A 20321-nucleotide genomic window follows, 5' to 3' on the forward strand; every position below is an offset into this window, starting at 1 on the left:
ATAAAGACCCCAGTGACTTGAAATTTTTGAAATTTTGGGGCATTACTAAATACAAGGAGCATTGGAGGGGTAGTCATAAGGTGCAAATCTGAAATGAAACAATTTAGATCAAATTCAACATTCAATCCTTTAGGGAAATATGTTTGCATATTGTAAATCCATTTCGATTCTAATTTACTTAAGGAGCGCACCTTATGACTACCCCTCCAATGCTCCTTGTATTTAGTAATGCCCCAAAATTTCAAAAATTTCAAGTCACTGGGGTCTTTATTGTGATATTTGGCAAAATGCTTTGACACGCTGTGTTTCGGGAACCCTTTTTTAATGTTTTGTACATGCTCCCGAAGCCTGACCCAGAGAGGTCTTTTGGTCCAGTAGGGGTGTGGAATTGGTGTGATTAGGATATCTGGTTACACGTCAGGTGTTTTATGATTGATTTTTATCATTAATATTTACTGATTACATTTTATATTTTATATTGTTATATATTTTTTGTAAACTCATGCTTTTGGATAGGGGTATCTATGTATATTTAGTTTTTACCCTTGAGATTAACCTACAATTAAAATTGCTGGATAAGGGGTGGAGTGGAATAGGTTCCCGTCATTTTAATTAATTTTTAATATTATACATCTTTATATTTATTTATTATTATTTTTAGTTTTTATTTTTAGTTTTCATATTTATTTATATATATTATTTTTGAATTATTTTTATTTAATTAAAATATATGGTTTTATTCAGATTGAAATAAATAAGTTTTATAATTATAGATTTTATGGATATGTACTGTTTTTTCGCCTATGGGGTTCCATGGATTACAATTATGTTTATAAATTATAAATTATCAATTCATTGTATTTAGCAGTTGATATATAGGTATATATTTAATATTATTAATGTTTATTTATATTGTTGCAAGCACAGTGTAGGGTAGTTATATGGCTGAAGCTGTATTATCTGTCCCCGGTTATTGATTGAGTTAATATTGGGATAGAACAGCATGGTCTATTCAGTCATGGCCGCGGGAGACATGGGCGGACTGGCGATGAGGTGGTGATCCGCCTTCAGGGAGTTTCCTTTAATTGTGCCGGGTATATGAGGGAAGGTCGTCACTATGAACGCCAGCCCTGAGGAAGTCACATGGTATTGTGACACAACGCGTTGGCCTGACGTAGTGACGCACTTCCGGCGTAGCGGCCATCTTGGTACACCTGTACACCCTGTTGTACACCCATACATTCGTTCCCTCATCCGAAAGCATGGGGTTTGAACTGGATACTGCTGCTATGTGAGTTGATTATCTTTGTTATTGTCCCTACTTTACAAATAAACTTACTACACTATGGGTGGATCTATTTTACGTCTCATATGAGAGATTGGTGCTGCACTTGATCTTACCTGGAGAGGAGCCATTAGTGAAGTGCTGACCCTTGAGTTCGACAAGGAGCGACCATTTGGAGTGATAGCAGGCTTGGAGGATCCGTGAGAAGGATTCATTAAAGCGCTTTGACCCTCAAGGGTCGAAGTCATAAGGTGAGAGGCTTATCCAGACGGTGGTCGGATTGTCATATCCACTTGCACACAAATACCAGCACGAGTGTGTGTCATCTAAATGTTACCATCAGCATATACTGGACTTTAAGAGCACTGATTAAGTTGTCTTTATATTGTGGTTTCACTACACTATATGCACGTGTGATTTTATATATATATTATTTACACTGAATGGATTTGTACAGAAAGACATATATTCTTTTCACGGGTCTTAGGTTATTATAATTAATTTTGAAGGTTGTAATCAATTAGCACTAATTTTTTTTCAATCATCATCACCATCACAGTTTGAGTGTATTTTTGTGTTCACATATAATTTGTTTGGATTCTTGCATGAGATCACTTGGTTAAACAGTTGATTTGACATTTTTTCACTAATTGATACACTTGGTATATATATTTTATATGCACTTATTTATTATGTGACATTTTTTATCTTATATACTCTAATTCATGTTGATGGGGATAAGGACCTTATTTCCATATCCTTGACCAGACAAATGGTAGTGGAGTTTTTCAGGGGGACTTATTGGAATCTGGAAGCTCTCTTTAATATAAGAAGGCTCCCAGATATCTAGCTCTATGAATGAGTAAGGGGAACATAGTACCCCTGGTAACTAAATCACTAAAAAATACTGACAAAATAAATAAACATACCATTGAAAAAGTTGTCAGGTCAAACAGGAAGTTAGAAGCATCTTAGATTTATGTCAGGAATAATCTCTATTTTTCTGTGTTTGCAGTGTTTTTAAGAGACAAACCATGGGGAAATGTACATGTATTGTAGATCTGTTTTCTTTTTTGCCAAGACATAATTTACAGTTATCTAAACTCATTATCTTTTGCTTTCTTTCAGCTGCTGGCACTTGTAGGTATACGGAAGGCAATGGAATGTATTTTTTCATTACACGATCTAAGCTGGTTGGATGACATCTTGCCACAAAAGTCTGTTCGTGAAGAAGGGCAAAAGTCAGAAGAAATAGATTCAACTGACAGTGAAGATGTAAGATTAAAAACTTTTTCATGTACTAACTTGTGGCTTTAGCTCACACTTCAGCTCTTAAATGTTTTCTCTACTTGGAGAATGAAAATACATTTCAAAGTACGAAGTGCACCTGTCTTGTCTGTGTGAAGAAGGTTTTAATAGGAGGTAAAATGGGTAAAAAGAAACCTGAACTATGTCACTTGTCCTAATAGATATTCTTCAAGAATAAAGGCAGATTAATTTATTGCATGGTTTACATAGGATCAAACTCTACCCTATATTACATTTACAGTATAGTTAAATAACAAAGTATGCCTGTTTAGATTGGGTTATATTTTGTTAGGATGCTTTATTTTATTTATTTATTTTGGAGTCAGCAAGAGCAGGAATCTGTTGGCATCATTACTATAACTCCAGTTTGTTTGCAGAAAAGCCCCACAGATTACTGAGGTGCAATTTAAACCACCAAAGCACAGCAGTTGACATTGAACTCAAGCTCCACAGTTTACAGTACACCTGTGGGCAGGTCTTAAGGGACAGTGGAGCAAGCAGCACTTGCACAGCTAACTCTGTAATCCGTGGCCAAGCTTGTTACACTGTTAACACTAAGCACTCTAGACTCAACTTCTTGTTAGAGAACACCACCCCTCAGATGTCCAGTATTTAGGAACTGGTACCGCAGAGCCTGTACTGTAGTAGCAATTTCCACAAAACCAGATAAAACTCCGGACTTCGGACTTCTAAAGGAAACAACTAATTTATTAAAAACAGCTCTGTTTTGACCCAGCAGGCGGTCCATCTGCTCTTATCTGCTAAGTGAATTGTTTGCCCTTCTTACAAGCGTATATACTAGCGATTACGTCACAAAGCATATATTTTCCTCTTGACATTTGTACACTTGTAGCTGTGAAAAGCAATATACAGGATATTCACGGTTTCTTCTCAGACTCTGCAAACTAAAACCTTACACATTTAAGGGGAACTCTGCACTAGCTGGGTGCTACCACATTTGTTATCGTAGCGAAAGTTTGAATGAGATTAAGCATCACCAATGGACCATTGACTACCCAAATCATAATGGGCTAAGGGCAAGCCTGCTAGTCCTGGACAGCTAATGGTTGATATTTCCACATGGCCATTACATGGGTTACAGCCTTCCTAGCTTCCCTGAGCAAATATACTTATCATTTGCCAGGTACTCCCTTCCCCATTCTAACCCCTCCCCCCCCCCCCCACAACCTTTCCTGGGGGAATAGTTTAGGTTAATAGCAGAGCTTACATAAAAAATCAGGCTCACTACAGCATTGGGATTAGCTATTAGGGTACAGTTTATCAGCTTGCCTGTGGAGCTGTAGCTTCATATGGTCAACCAAGTTTTAGTGGGTCCATAGGTGCACATTGAATAAGTTCCTGGTTCCCTACAGTGCACCTCTTCCCTACAGTGTCCCTGGTTCCTTATAGTGCACATTGAATAAGTACCTGGTTCCCTACAGTGCACATTGAATAAGTTCTTTCATTATGTACACATGTGTCAGTTACTGTGCCCTCACATTGATAATGAGAATGCCATAGTAACATTCTAGTGGTTACAGACCCTACTCTAGTAGTCTCGATACATGGGTCACATGATCTGCCCTCCCTCCCTATCCTTCTAGTTAGGGTTATTATGGCTACCAGCAATTTTATCAAAACAAAATTTTATCAAAACGATATGATCAGGCATCATATCGGTGTATATTCCCATCTTCCACTATACGTTGACCAGTTAGCTACTGGGTGTGACTGAAGCAGAGCTGGAGTTCTTCCTTCTGACCAGATGTATCCTTTTCTTCTGCCGTGCATAGACTCAGGAGCTTCCAGGTATGTGGCTGGAGTTCTTCCTTCTGATTTCTCTGATCAGCTTTAGCTTTAAGGGGTCTTGAGAGTCTGCTTTACTCAGCCCGAAATCTGTGGGCTCAGCAGCTCGCTTTGCCCTGGAGTGGTGTATCCAGGGGGTCGCCTTGGCCACCTTATTGGCTGTGGGAGTAGATTGCAGAACAGTGTAAGGACCTCTCCATCTGGGCCCTAAAGAGGTCACGGGGACGGGGTTGGACAGGCTTATGGGGAGTTTCTCTTGAGCCCACTTCCCTATAGCCTGCATATTCTCCCCCAATTTCTGTAACAGTTCATGGTTCACCACCCTTCCTATCTGGTGTAAGTCTCCCTTGATATCTCTAATGATGGTTGGGGGCCTACATAGGGGACAAATCTGTCCTCTTTGTTGGAGTACTCCGGATTCTCAGCAAGGCAATGGGCAGCCTCAAGGTCCACTTCATTTGGGTTTCCTGACAGAGTTTTGCCAGTTGAAACTTTAGGGTGCGATTCATTCTCTCCACTTTTCCAGAACTGAGGCCTGTATGCGGTATGCAGTTTCCAAGTGATCTTGAGTGCGGTCGCTAATTCCTGAAGGCACTTATGAACAAAGGTGGGACCATTGTCTGAGCCTATGGAGGAGGGAATTCCGGATCTGGGGATAACGTCCTGTAGTAGGCATTTGACCACTTCTCTGGTAGCTTCAGTTTGTGTAAGCCAGGCTTCCACCCAGCCCGAATAGGTGCAGACGGCCACCAGCAGATATTTATATCCTCCTGAGGGGGGCATAACGCTGAAGTCGACCATTAATTCTTCCATTGGTGAGGCCGCTACTGCTTGTACTCCAGGAGTTGGTACAGGCCCTTGTCTTGGGTTGTTTCTGGCACATTCCATGCATCTACTGGCTGTTGCTTGTGCTAGCGTGGGTAGACGGGGAATGTAAAAATGTCTCTCTAGAGCCTTTTCAATGGCTGTTTTGCCCATGTGTGTTCCCTTATGGAATTCTGTCACTAATTCAGTTGCTACAGCAGCTGGAATGACAATTCTTCCATCCTGCAGTTGACACCACCGGTCTCCCTTATACTTTCCAGGTTCAGTCTCTTTCCATTCTTGTTCTGACTTTGTTTAGACTTTGTTCCCATTCAGACAGTGGCACTGGGAACAGAGGGGCCATAATCTGTTTTTGGGGACGACTGGAGTGCTGTCTCTCTAGCTGTTTGATATGCTTTTCTGTTGCCTTTGGCCACCTGGGAGTCTCCCTTTTGATGACCCCTACAGTGTATCACTGCAACCTCAGAGGGGGCCCACGCTGCTTCCAAAAGTTCTAATATTTCTGTCCCATACTTGATGCTCTTTCCCCTGATGTGATAAGTCCTCTTTCCTTATACAGGGCTCCATGAGCATGAAGAGTCTGGAAAGTCCACATAAACATTCAGTCTTAGGCATGCAGCTAGCTGTAATGCTCGGGTCAGTGCAATCAGTTCTGCTTTTTGTGCAGAAGTTCACTGTGGTAGGGCTGCTTCCTCTATCACTGTCTCCTGTGCAAACCACTGCATAGCCAGCATAGCAGAATTAATTTTTTATGAAATTGCTGCCATCAGTGTAATATTCAACATCTGGCTTTCCCAAGGGGCTGTCTCTCAAGTCTGGTCGACTTGCTTATACTTCATCCATTACCTGGAGGCAGTCATGTATTAGAGGTTCTTTTGAGGTGGGGAGCAGGGTGGCGTGGGTCAGGGTGTTAACAGTCTCTAAATGGATTTGATGATTCTCACATAGCATGGCCTAGTATTTGACCATCCTGCATTGGTGGACCAGTGATTTCCCTTATAATCTATCACTGCCTGAATGTGGTGTGGAACTCAGACATAGATCTCTTGACCCAGTGAGAGCTTGTCAGCTTCTGCCACCAAGAGGGCTGTTGCTGAGATAGCCCGCAGGCAAGGTGGCAAACCTTGAGCTACCGTGTCCAGTTGTTTAGAAAGGTACACCACCAGGCGATGCCACAACCCCCAGGTATTGTGTTAGCACTCCCACTTCATAGCCTGTTTCTCATTGACATACAGACTTACAGTCCGGTAAGCCGAGGGCAAGGGCTTGCATTAAGGAAGTCTTAATGTCCTGAAATCCTTGGACTTGTTGTTCCTTCCATAGGAACGGTTCCTTCTCTCCCCCCTTTGTAAATTCATAGAGGGGCTTGGTTTTTGTGGCAAAGTCTGGTATCCAGATCCGGCAGAATTCAGCTGCTCCCAAGATCTCGCGCACTTGTCGCCTGGTTCTTGGTATAGGGATTTAGAAAACAGCCTCTTTCCTGCCCTTTCTCAACTGTCTCTGGCCTTTTGATACTCTGAATCCCAGGTATTTTACAGTCTCTTGGCATAACTGAGCCTTTTTCTTGGTTGCTATAGCCTGCCTTCCACAGTAGCTGCAACAGTTCATTTGTAGCTTGGAGACACTCTCCAGATCCCATACTGTAGGAATTTGTCCAGATACTTCCGAATCCCTGCTCATGTCCACCCAGATTGCAAAGTCTTTATGTTAGAAATGGTCTTTTAATTTTATTTCCTGTAGCTTCCACTATAGTTTGCAATATGTACACTGATCTTTTCTCAGCCTGAAACTGATAATGCACTCCAAGGGGGTCTGGACTGACTGATTTCATAAACCTTTTCTATAATCATCATAAACCTCACATCCCTTGTGAAAAAGTCGGAAGTGACGAAACGCGTTAGAGTCGTGACGTCAGACGCAAAACCGGAAGGAGCAACGTGGCCATTTTGGATATGGTCTCAGCATAGGACAGACTGAACTTAGGATGGACGGTATTTTTAAAATGTAAGCGGCAAATAAATCTGTGTTTTATATACATCATTCCACTGAGTTTGCTCTTCTCTGCCCTGTGAGGAACGGGGATCCCAATGCCCATTGCTGCATGAGGAACGGGGGATCCCACTGTGTACTCCCATTAGAGGAAAAGCTATCTGCATACTCCCATTAAAGGATCTGGTGTATGGGGATTTTACAACACTTGTGAAAGCTGAAAGAGGGTAATTGTATATTATCCTTAACGCAGAGTGGTGGCACTTATCAGGTTCTGCACAATTTTTCACTGATCACTAATTGTGTATTTGTGGCATTTCACGTATTGAAGTGGTTGTTTCACAAGATCACTAGTGGAGTTGTGTGTGGATTTTCACTTCACGTGTTGATGCTTATTTATTATATTATATTTATATCACTAGTGTTGTTGCATGATATCACTCATATTATAATGTAAAAGATAATGCACTATATTTAGTTTATATTTTTTTGAGGTACTTTGGATTGAAGTGAAGAATTGGACATTTTCACAGTTGGAAGATTGGAGAGTGTGGACTATAATTTCTTTGGATTTTTGCAATTTTGAATTTGGGACTTTAGTATGGACATTATGTTAGTATTGAGATTGTGGGGTAGGATGTGAGGTTTATGAAGATTATAGAAAAGGTTTATGACATTTGCACTTTCAAGGGTGAAAGTTTTACTTTTCTTTGGGGAGTTATAGAGTTTCTGATTTAATTGGACTGACTGATTGCCACCCATATTGTTTCCTCAGAGACACCAAGACAGACACAGAGAGGTAAGGAATTGGATTGAAGGTCTGGTAAGGGGTCAAGGACCTTCGACACAACAGGGTTAAAAGACAAATGCTTCCCCTTATGGGTGACTCGGTACAGAACGATAATCAGCACTGGTACCAAGAACTGCACCTACACAGGGTCAACTCTGGCTTCTCTGCTGAGCAATGTCTCATTCACTCATATACACACCAGACTTTCCAACCCAAAATTACTGACTACCTGGAGGTATGGCCCAAGGATGCACAATCATCCAATTCAAGGGCACTTCGGGAGGTGATCAAGCTCCCCTTCTCTCAAATACCGTTGAGAGGTCCTGACTGACTGTTATAACTCAAAAGGCAAAGATCTCACCTGTTCCCGATGTGTGAAGCTTCACTATTTTAGCAGTTGGTTCCCCAGTCCAGGTTCTTTGGACTCCAGCAGGTCGATCCTCGGAGCAGGCTACTAAAATATTGTGCGATTTCCCAGACAAATGTCCAGTGGTGCCTGAAACAACACAGAGATCCCAGGGGCCAGTTCTGGACCGAGCCCTGTGGGTCAGGGTGGGAAAACCAGTTTTCTCGGCAGTTACACCTGGTTTCTTGACCAATGCACCAAAAATGTAGTAGCAATTTTGGCAAACCATGGGAAACTCCAGACATGGACTTGAGGAATACAAATGATTTATTAAAAACAGTGCTGTTTTGACTCAACAGATGGCTCGTGCCCTCATCTGCTAAGTGAATTGTATACCCTTCTTACAAGCGTATATACTAGTGATTACGTCACAAAGCATATATTTTCCTCTTGACATTTCTTGTAACTAAAAAGCAATATACAGGATATTTGCGGTTTCTGCTCTAAATTAGGACATTAGGACAGGCCCTTGTTACAGGAAATATGGGGGTAGAAGTTAGAGCTTAGCTAAACTCTGCAAACTAAAACCTTACAAATTTAAGGGGAACTCTGCATTAGCTGGGAGCTACCACATTGGTCCATATTAAATGGGAACTCTGCCATTACTGTCTCAGTACTGTACCATCAACTCATCAATTCCTGTACCCCACTCCCAGTGACATGTCTGACAACTGTTACCGGATACCGGAAACACATTTTTACTAACTACATGCTTGCTTTCTACCTTGACTTCCAGACTAGGTCCCTAGGCACTCTGTTGGTTCCAGTATGTGGGGAACCGGTTGCTAGTGAAGGGGTCAAGCGCAACTCCCCTTCACTACCAGAGTAACCATCACCCCTGCCAGGCATCCGTTTCCTGCCTTTAGCAAGAGATACTTCAGACCAGGCATTAAATGGAGCAAAAAAGGCTTTACTGAAATAGTACACCAGCCTACAGGAACAGTTCCTCAAAAGCAACTTCACGTATAGAGTTTTCTGTGGTCCATAAAGTGACTGTACCTTAGGCAGATGGCCGATTCATAAAGCAATCCTTTAATGCAATTAATTAATTAAAAAGGAGTTCCAGCCATTTTTATGTAAATCAGCAGCTACAAATACTGACTTTTAATAAAAACACACTTACCTGTCCAGCGATGTTCTCACCTGCGTGGTCCCTTCCACGGCACCAGCATCTCAACTGTGGGCATCAGGCTTATAGCTTGCGGCTTCACTGCCTGGTGCCCACTGCACATGCGCAAATCATAGAGCGCTTCCCAATTGGTCCAGCAAGTTCCCAGGAGACTGCAGAGGGAGGAAAGGACCGAACTTCTGGCTCACTTCACTATGGCGAACTGAGACGGAAGTGGGTGTGATGAGAGTCACTTTGGGTGGGGGGCCCATGGAACCCAGCTCACTTTGGAGAGGTGGGGAGACCCCTGTCTCAGCTCCCCATATCCCTCTTATGTGTAAATCACCCTGTGCCTGTTAGGGGTACAGGGTGATCTGTCCTAATATTGAGTGGGCTTTGTCTCAGACTGTGTAGACATGTTTAGGAGATAGGTGCAGTGTGGGTTGTTGATTGTTTAATGTTATGTGGCTGCATCCCATTGTTCTATTGTTTGTCTGGCTTGGGAGAAAACTATTATGGGATGTATGTGTTTATGTATATTAGCTTAGTGGAAGGGTGTCTCCAGCAGCCCTCCCTCCTGATTGGACTGTCTGCTTTGAATACCTGTGTGTCTCTTGTTACTAAATGTAGATTGCCTCACCCTGTTTCATTATGCAGGATTGTCCCCTGAGTGTATATATCTTGTATCTATGTTCAAATAAAGTTGTCTGGTCTTGTATGGTCGACTGTGGTGTCTGTTGTCGGTGTTTGGACTGGGAAGGGGTATTCTAATGGTAGTACTCAAGCGCAGTCTAGGTCAGTTCCGTTACAGCAGGTACCTGTCAAAACCAGGTACCCGCTCCCCCCTCTTCCCCAAAACTTGCCAAATATGGTAGTGGAGGGGGGAGGAAGCAAATTAAGTGGAGCTTCCACTTTTGAGTGGAACTCTGGTTTAAGGAGTTATTTTAGGCAATAATTCCACAGAGGTCACAAGCAGTTCCTAAAATCCATGATCTGGCAGTTATCCATAAAGGCAATAAGTCTATGTCTGGTCCATAAGAGCTTTCAGCTTCCCGGCCCCATAGAGAAACCCAGATGCCGCCCCACTATATATACATATAGTGCCGTGCTGATGTACCTTGCCAGCATATCAAAAATAAACAATTATATCACAACTTATTTTTCACTACCATAGTGAAAAATACAATGAATGAAATAACCATAGTCATGTGCCTTCATCTGGTGCCTTCGGTCGGTAGAGGAATATAATAGAAAATAATAGAATAAATTAGAATTGAATAGAAAAGAATAGAATAAAACAGAATAAAATGTAAAATGATAGAATACAATAGAATAGAAAATAATAAAACAGAATAGAGTAGAAAAGAAAAAAAATAGAATAGAACAAAATAAAATAGGAAAAGACTAGAATAGAAAAAATAGGATAAAATAGAATAGATTTGAAAAGAATAGAATAAAATAGAATATAGCCATCTTCTGAAATTCGAATTGAATAGAATAGAACAAAACAAAGCATATAGCCATCTTCTAAAATTCTAATTAAAAAATTTGCATTTCAAATAGAATTGAGTATAAATAGAATATAGCCATCTTCCAAAATGTGAATTTCAAATCGATGTTAAAAATAATGAATATATGAAACGAATCTGAATATAAGAAACAAATTCTGAAAAGTAATCATGATGAATATGACGAAGTAAAATTAACTTAAACGAATCCTAAACAGATTTTTCTGCTATGCACATTTCTAAGAATTGATTTATCTCTTGATTGTATGTGTTTTTGAATACATTAGAGTATTTTGCTAGATTTTTTAACTGCAGCTTTGCATTGCATGTAATGGCTAAGTCTGTGATCTACAAGCATCCCCAGATGTATATTTTCCATGTGTATTTTTAGGACCAAAGTGCATGATTTTACTTTTCTCAATATTGAATAAAACCCTTTTGTTTTATAGTATTACACTCATTTACTGGAGGTCCTTATATTATATTTTTGGTATTTGTTGGATATAAAATTTGATACATACTGGTACTTGCACTATGTTAATATCCACAGTTACTTGCTATGATAAACTCCCTGGATAGGTAGAAAGTATTGGATGGAGGATTTGTTTTAAGGGGGATTTAAAAATGAGAAATAGTGGCTTGGCTATAACTGAGCTAATTTCCCTAAGGACTTGCAGTACACCTGGATTACTTCTGGATTTATTCACTTTACTTTTATCTACTCTACTTTGTCTCAGGTTTTCTGCCAGCCACAAACGTACCTTCAGTGAAGCAGTAGCAGTAGGTGGTTACTTTATCAGGCAAACAATGGTGTAAGGAGATGTTGATGGTGGGGTGTGCTCAAGGGAGGCAGGAGATTGCAATGGTGGCAGGAGGTGGTATTTATTTCAAGCTTGCAGTGGTGAAAGGAGAGGCTAAGGAATTTAAACAATATTTTTGATCCAGATTCCAAAAAAAATTTAATCTGTAGCCCCTACAGCAGGGATTAGGTAGTTATCACTGGTCCAATATAAACTAATTTTCAAAAAGGTCTGCTTTGTGCAAGGATGATGAAGACTTGGTCAGCCACTCCAACCCCTCCTTTCTGGATAAGATCTAGCAGAGACACTGAAAGAATCTATACACTGGAAGAATTACAGTTTCCTGGTGAAGGAAGTACTTATCAAATTGACAGTTCCATAGCACCTTTCACAAGTTACAGTATAGTATGTTTTTTATATGGAAGGGAAATAAGTGGTGGGAAGTAGAGGTGGGGTACTGTAGATTTTAAGGAGGGCAGTAAGGAATTAGTATAAAGGGGAGGGTGAAGAATGAAGCCAATAATAAAAAAAAAGAAAGAAGGAGAATAAGGAGAGAAAAAAAAGGCAAACACAATTAAACAGAAACACAATAAAAAGAGCTCAAAGGACAAAAAGAAAATAAAAATAACTAAGAAAACCCCCAAACGCCAAGTCTAAAAAACTAAAAGCAAAATCCCCCCCTCCATTTTTTTAATACATTTAATAAAAAATAAAGTGTGTGCAAAAAAAGGGGGGGGGGAATCAGCAAAAGAACTTGTTCCTGGCACACATACACAAATGGTAGTCCTGAAAAAGACTGTTGGGTCAAATCTTAGTGAATACAGGTGGGCTTGCACTCCACTCTCCCTAGCCCCACAAACTTTATCAGTGTTCGTATACATCTGCATGTAGTACTGTTTGTGGCAGCACTGTGCTCTGTAGCCAAAAGCACTGCCAGATGCCCCTCACTCTCACCAAACTCAAACACACTGGCAAGGAACTGCTGGGAGAGCAGCCTTTTATAATGTGTATCCTACTCATCATCAATCACATCTTTACTAGTGTACAAACGTGATAAACAACTCAGTAAATCAATGGAATAAAGGAATAGAACACAACACAGAAAGTGAAGCTATATCTACAGGTACCCATGCAAATAAAATACTAATCATCTACTCTCCCCCCCCTCACTACATTCTGCATCTACACTCTATCTAATATAATTAATTGTGAAAAATCTTAATTCAAAATCAAGCTTACAAAGCACGTCAGTTTAGTTAAAAAGCAAAACACTGGAGACAATAATAGCAGGATGCCATAGTGATTCTACCAAATTTTCAGCGTCATCTACCATTTCTATAGAAATCTTGATATTTTCTACCGTACAAGGCAACCAGCAGGTAGAACAATGGAGACAACAGTTTTCTGATATACTATATGCAAACTAAAAGAATTGATTTCATGTAAAACAACTGAAAGTAGTAAATTACATTCAAAACCAAGAAGATATAGAAATGACCATAGGTGTGAAAGACACCAATGTAAAGACATTACCCATGGTGCCAACATCCCAAATAGTATATACAAAGTGGGTCCCGCATACCCACACAAACATACTTTGTAAAAATCAAGAAGATATAGACATTTCAAGAATATATACAGTATGTATAGTTTATTTTTTTATTTTAGGTTTTAGGTCTCTTGAAACTCTACTAACATACAATTGATTTTTTTTATGTGTCAGTTTTTAGTTATATGTCTATGTCGGTTTTGGCAAAATACCTCTTCTGTTTCTTTCTAGTCAGAGCTAAAGTACCAAGAAAAAGGACCAGAAATCAACATTTCAGTAAATTAGACCAAAGGATGGGAACTGAAATGTATTTGGTAAGGTGATTCATCATGTGTTAAATGTTATTTTTGTGTGTAAATTTTAAAAAATAACTTATCAGGTGCTTTAGTTATCTTCCCAGCTATCCAGAGATGTTATATTTTGTGAAAGTTTCATATTATTAATTTCATATATTTAAAATTGGAACAGAAATTATACATTTAGTATCACTAATGGACTTTAATGCCAAGACAAATGAACCAAACCAAAGCACCTAGTTTCTCTGAGTAGGTAAAAGAAAAATAATTAATTACAAAAAAAACTTACTCTTCTTCTTAAGCAGGATAAAAAAAACCCTCATAATTTTGCCTTCAATTTAAAACTAACATTTATAAAAAAAAAAAAAAAAAAATTACCAAAGTAATGACTCCCAACTTACCAAGATATCCCAACTATACGAAAATGTACACATTACAGGAGCAGACAATGATGGAAGCTTTTATTTGTACTTAACTAATTATTTTTTTACCATCATCTACTGTGATGATGTTATACCAATAACAAAAATGTTATTGCATTAACATTATAATACTGTGCACCATTTTCCCTTTTAGCCATTGCAATTTACTTTATTACCAGGGGCGGACTGACCATTTGGAAACTCGGGCACTGCCCGAGGGCCCGGGGTCAGTAGGGGGCCCCATGAGATGCCCCTGGTACCTTTTTCATAGGCTTTTTTGAGTTTGGGCAAGGACACAGGGGCCCCATGATCCCCTATTGCCTGGGGGCCCCATGAGTTGTGAATCCGCCCCTGTTTATTACAATAACTTTTCCTTATATTGTGGTATTGAATGTTACTGTACAACCTATTTTCTGCACAGAAATCAACCAGCTTCTAACCTCAGCTTGTTCAATTAAGCTTTGGCAATAAAACCTGGAAGCTGGTTTCTATGCAGAAGTGAGCCTGATTTTGCACACTCCAGCTTTAGTAAATAAACCCCTATATCTGCATTTTATTGCAGTCTATGCCTTCACTAGGGAAATTCACTTTCAGTAATGGTCCTGGTCATCATTGCTTCAGGTACAGAAGGTGATGAGAAATTCAAATTACTCTGTTGTCACATTGACAAGAATACAAGAAAACTTTTACAAGAGGGGAATTATTTTTTTATTACAACTGAAGGGAGAATTATTTTTTGATTACAACTGTTTAAGGGAACTGTTTCACTCTGGAAAGATCTTCTTGACTTGCTGTGTTTCTGGAGCAGGAAATAAAAGGAAATGTCATCGATGTGATGAAGAAAATAAAAAAAATCTGACAAGGGTCTTAACGATTCCTTACTCTGACCAAAACCAAGTCAAGATTTTGCTTTTGTATACACTTTACTATATGAAAAAAAGAACAGTAAAACTGCTGTACAACATTGCATATACTATATTCTTTTGTACCTACTTTTGTTGCCTGTTGCTCTTACTTTTCTTCTCTAGCCTCAAATAGCATGTTATTCTGCCTTTGTTTTTTCTTCATTAACTATACTTATCTGATTCAGCAAGTTACAAATACAGTACACCCAATATCTGACAGCTTAGTTGCTTTTCGAACGTTTGTTCCACTTGACTTGAAATAAACATTACCCCTTTTTACATGGACATTTCATGTGTTCATTTTGCTTGTGTGTGTGTATACTGTATACAGTATATCTTCTATAGTGAGAGTATATATATATATATATATATATATATATAAAAGAAATGGTAATTTCTTAACAGCTTGAGTGTGCTAAATGCTCAAAGCAAAATTCACCTGGTACTGAGGTGGAAAGGTGTCTGCATGCAGTGTTGTCAGAACTGTAGGGCATCTCCCTGTTCACCAATCCTATGGATAGCATGGCCTCTTAGGAACAGGGTTCTTGCACAGGAGGCTTTTTGGTTGTTCACAAAGAAGTGTGGAGATACCACATGACAGCAAGCAGAGTTGACTGGCTGAAGATAGTGACTGTCCCAATGCACAGAATCTGATGTGATTCCAGTGTGGCGATTGACATTACAGCTATGCTGAACTGGTATGCAGAACCCCCCTCCCCCCACCAACAGTGGTAGCCAGGAAGAGAAGGAAGAGAACGGCAGTACCCCTATTCTCAGCTAGGAATCCCAGGCCAAGAGAGCGTGGCAGTCCCTTGCTGTAGAATATATATGCTTTCCCAGTGTCCCTCTGGTTTTTGTAGTCCTATTGGCACTCAGGAACACAGCATGTACTTGCTATAGGACTACAGGCAGGATTCTCAGCTGTACAAGAACTGTAGCCACTTTGCTAACAGGAAGTGATGTAGCAGTCCCAGTACTGGGCACTAGGGGGAAAAAGGATTAATTGTAGTCCCATTTGCAAGTGTCCTTAGCTGGCATAATATATCGTTATATAGCCTACACCTGGCTACATCCTCCCCCTGCTTGAACTCTTTGGTCCCCAAAGATGTAGTAGAAACTAATGTAGTACTAATTACTCAATACACAATAAGACATTTGATCATTAACTGTAAACAAGAAATCAACAAGGATTAATTGTAGTCCCATCTGTAAGTATCAATGACAGAACGATAGAGCTGGCACCTAGCATATATATATATATATATATATATATTCACACACTGTATCTATTTTTATGTTTATTTATATTTATGTAATAACTATATTTATGTTTTTGTGTTTTGTGTTTTTTCAGTTTGATCCAAGGATAAAGGGCCAGAAATTCACAGGGGAAAATTCCTAATGCATATTTATGCATTTTTCTTTACAAACTTAAATGTTTATTGGAAAGAACTTACTGGATAATATACATTACTTATATTACAATTAATATTACAAAGTTTGTTATTATGCTATTTTGTTGAATTTTCCAATAAAGCAGAATTATTTCTCCCTCAAATAAATAGTAGTCTTTTTATTATGTTTGTGTAATACCTTTTTGTGTCATGCAAGTACAGTCTTCTCACTATAAAGAAAACCTATTACTGCTCTGTGATGTCACCAATGACCAGCTTAGATGGCTGAAGATTTTAGGCTGCCCTATCTATCTTCTGTGACCTTACTATGGACTCACTATTGTGGAGGAAACGCTTTCTAGTCAATTGTAAAGATGCAGGAAACTGTTCACTACTTTCATCACAGAGTTGCACAATACTGCAAAAAACTGAAGATGTGCATCGATGACAATAAAACTTTATAGACCCTCATGCAGCATATCTCTGCCTAGGAACCACCCCACTCTGATGCCTTTTGCCCTAATGGTCTTAATCATAGGTATATGAGTGGTTTGGGGTAGCTTCTTTAAAACAAAAACACCACAAGAGAATTCCATGGTATTCTTGAAGGGACCTCTCACAAAAAATCCTACCCAAAATCTTACTATACCAGTTTGAAAAGAAGGACATTATCCAGTACAATCCTTCACAAGAAATGCTAGAATCTTCATTGATTAATGCAATAAATAATTTGCGCTAGTAAATGTATATAAATATATAAAAAATATAAAAATCATCAAATCATAAGTCCAAAAAAATATATATGCCAATACCACAAAAAAAGTGCAAAAAAACTTTTAAAGTGCAAAAAACTTTTGTGCAAAAAAATGTCTAAATATGAAAAATTTCACCAAAAAAACCTTGATAATATGATGGCAGATCATCCATAGATATATTTTCAGAAACGAAACTCTGCAACACACCAAACCTCATAGATCAAATAACAGGATGAAAGAAACTTTGCAATTAATCGGAAATCCACTTCTCCAGAAGAAAGAGACCACCTTCAATCGTATCCATGGGGGGAAATGCCAGACACTCGAGAGAAACAGAAAGAAACAGTGTGTTGCAGAGTTTCGTTTCTGAAAATATATCTATGGATGATCTGCCATCATATTATCAAGGTTTTTTTGGTGAAATTTTTCATATTTAGACATTTTTTTGCACAAAAGTTTTTTGCACTTTAAAAGTTTTTTTTGCACTTTTTTTGTGGTATTGGCATATATATTTTTTTGGACTTATGATTTGATGATTTTTATATTTTTTATATATTTATATACATTTACTAGCGCAAATTATTTATTGCATTAATTGTTACACTTTATATATGGTGATTTTTTTGCAGCTGGTACACTATAAGTAAGTTATATAATTTTGACCATAGGCGCTATTATTAATTTTTTCTTAATCTTCATTGATTGATTCATTGATTAAAAAAATCAATCCAATCATTGCAGGATCTTAGGTTTTGGCTTCACTTCATATTGATTCTGCATTTACTTTGAGGTAAAAATCTATTATGCAATCATTTTTTACCAGTCTTTGGATAAAGTGCCCTGTATGTCCACATTTCACTTTAAGGATTCCCTTTTTGGATCTATTTATTCAGGTATTAATATTATCATTATCATTTTTATCTAATTATTATTAGAAGTATTTTTGGATCAGCTCTGGTTAGAACCGACCCAGGTAGGAGAATATGTAGTTGTATATTGTAAGTGCAAGCATGAAAAGGGAAGTCATCAATATTGATAGAGTTGGCAGATTATTTGTATGCTAATTCCAGGCTAACTGTAATGAGAAAAACGTTAATTGGCCAAACGGCCAATTGTTTACTGTCATAGGTAAGGAGGATCTTAAACACTGTAGCTGGCCTAACTTGTTGCTTTCAATAAGATGCAAGTAAAGCCTTTTCATGTTATGATCAAAAGTGTTTGGTCAGCCAATCAAATACTGCTCCAGCTTTACTTGCTGTATATGAAGGAAGTTTTAACTGTTAAGAAAAGGATCATGATCTGGGAGTTAGTATGAAAGCACAGGTCTAGAATATAGTATGCATCATTGCATACATGAAAGCCAATCTAGATCTGTAAGCTCGAAAGAGTAGGGCCCTCTTACCCCTCGTACGTTGTTTGTTATTGTTGTACTGTGCCATGTATTGTCCCCCCCTCTATTGTACAGCGCTGAGCAAACCCTTTGGCGCTATATAAACTCGTAGTAATAATAATAATAGATCGAACATACACTGCTCAAAAAAATTAAAGGAACACTTTGAAAACACATCTGATCACAATGGGGGAAAACATGCTGGATATCTATACTGACATGAACTATCTCCTGCCACTAGACCCAAAAAGAACAATCTTACTTTCATTAGTCCACAAAATGTTGCGCCATTTCTCTTTAGGCCAGTCAATGTGCTCTTTGGCAAATTGTAACCTCTTCAGCACGTCTTTTTGTCAACAGTGGGACTTTGCGGGGGCTTCTTGCAGATAGCTTGGCTTCACATAGGCGTCTTCTAATCGTAACAGTACTCACAGGTAACTTTAGACCTCCTTTGATCTTCCTGGAGCTGATTGTTGGCTGAGTCCTTGCCATTTTAGCTATTCTTCTATCCATTCGAATGATAGTTTTTCGCTTTCTTCCACGTCTTTCAGGTTTTGGTTGCCATTTTAAAGCATTTGCGATCATTTTAGCTGAGCAGCCTATCATTTTCTGCACTTCTTTATATGTTTTCCCCTCTCCAATCAACTTTTTAATCAAGGTACGCTGTTCTTCTGAACAATGTCTGGAACAACCCATTTTCCTCAGAATTTCAGAGAGAAATGCACTGTAACCAGCATGTACAACATTTGCTGCCTTCCTTCTTTAAAAAAGGGTAATAATTGCCACCTGTTTTTCAAAGAATGAATGACCTCACTAATAGAACTCCACACTGCTATTATTTTGAACATATGCCCCTTTCAATTAGTGATTCAATTCCACAGAATCAGCAGCATGCATGTCATGACTGTTGGGTCTGTTGGATTTCTATTACTCTACTACACCTGCTAGTAAATTATTTGCCATGTAGAAACATCATTTCTACCGAAAACAGTGATTGATCAGGTTATTGATGTCTGACTGCTATTATTTTGAACACAACTGTACATAGAAAACAGGCTGTGACATACCTCAATGGGAGTGCAAACAGTGAGAGCAGTCCACTTCAGAAACTCTTTTGCAGCTCTGCTGCTTAGGAATCATGTCAAGATCTTCCTGACCATCAAACACAAGTTCCCAGTGCTGGTGCACAGATGCTGTAACTCAAATGTCAAGTCAAGTGTCAAATTGTCACTTTCCTTTCTGCTCCTTTGCAACACATATTTCTGGGAAATGAAGCCCTGAACTCTGACTAGGACACTACCATAAGCTCAGTACATGCCTATGCTATTATTGTGCCTGTTCTCTGAAAAACCTCACCTGGACTGCCATTTTACACAGTGGCAAGGCCTTGCCCTGCCACAAACATATAAAGACAAACAAAATTACATTGTTGAATAAGTTTTCATTGAGGGTGCCCTGGCAAAACCAGGGTGCATTGGCAAAATGCCTAACATTTGTATACAGGCCAGCAGGTGAAGCCTGCCTTTTAGTTACACAGCCACAGGCTTAGATTGTTGCACCATTCTAGGCACTGACATTCTAACAGCCAATGACAGCATCAGTTGATAAGGTGGACCATGAGTGCCTGCACAGCATCCTTGTTTGCCCCTCTCCTGACCCTCTCTGTCCACACTGGGGTCACATTAGCTGAGTGAGGAGGGAAACTATGGAAGAAGAGAGACATTGAAATACTAGTCAGTACCAGTGTGCAAAGCCATGTTTGCTTTAAAAGACTAAATCATCTCA

At 39.1% G+C, this 20321-nt stretch overlaps 1 long non-coding RNA gene across 1 annotated transcript; it reads left to right on the plus strand.

Moving 5' to 3' along the window:
• The first annotated feature begins 1952 nt into the window (after positions 1–1952).
• On the plus strand, positions 1953–16559 carry LOC149428912 (uncharacterized). The gene is made up of 3 exons (XR_016310674.1): positions 1953–2560; positions 13606–13688; positions 16352–16559. It is a non-coding gene; the product is annotated as an uncharacterized LOC149428912 (long non-coding RNA).
• The last annotated feature ends 3762 nt before the right edge of the window (positions 16560–20321 follow it).

This window comes from Staurois parvus, unplaced genomic scaffold (genome assembly GCF_062004578.1).
Source record: "Staurois parvus isolate SC_StPar_1 unplaced genomic scaffold, SC_StPar_1.0 ptg002928l, whole genome shotgun sequence".
Classification (NCBI taxonomy): Eukaryota; Metazoa; Chordata; class Amphibia; order Anura; family Ranidae; genus Staurois; species Staurois parvus.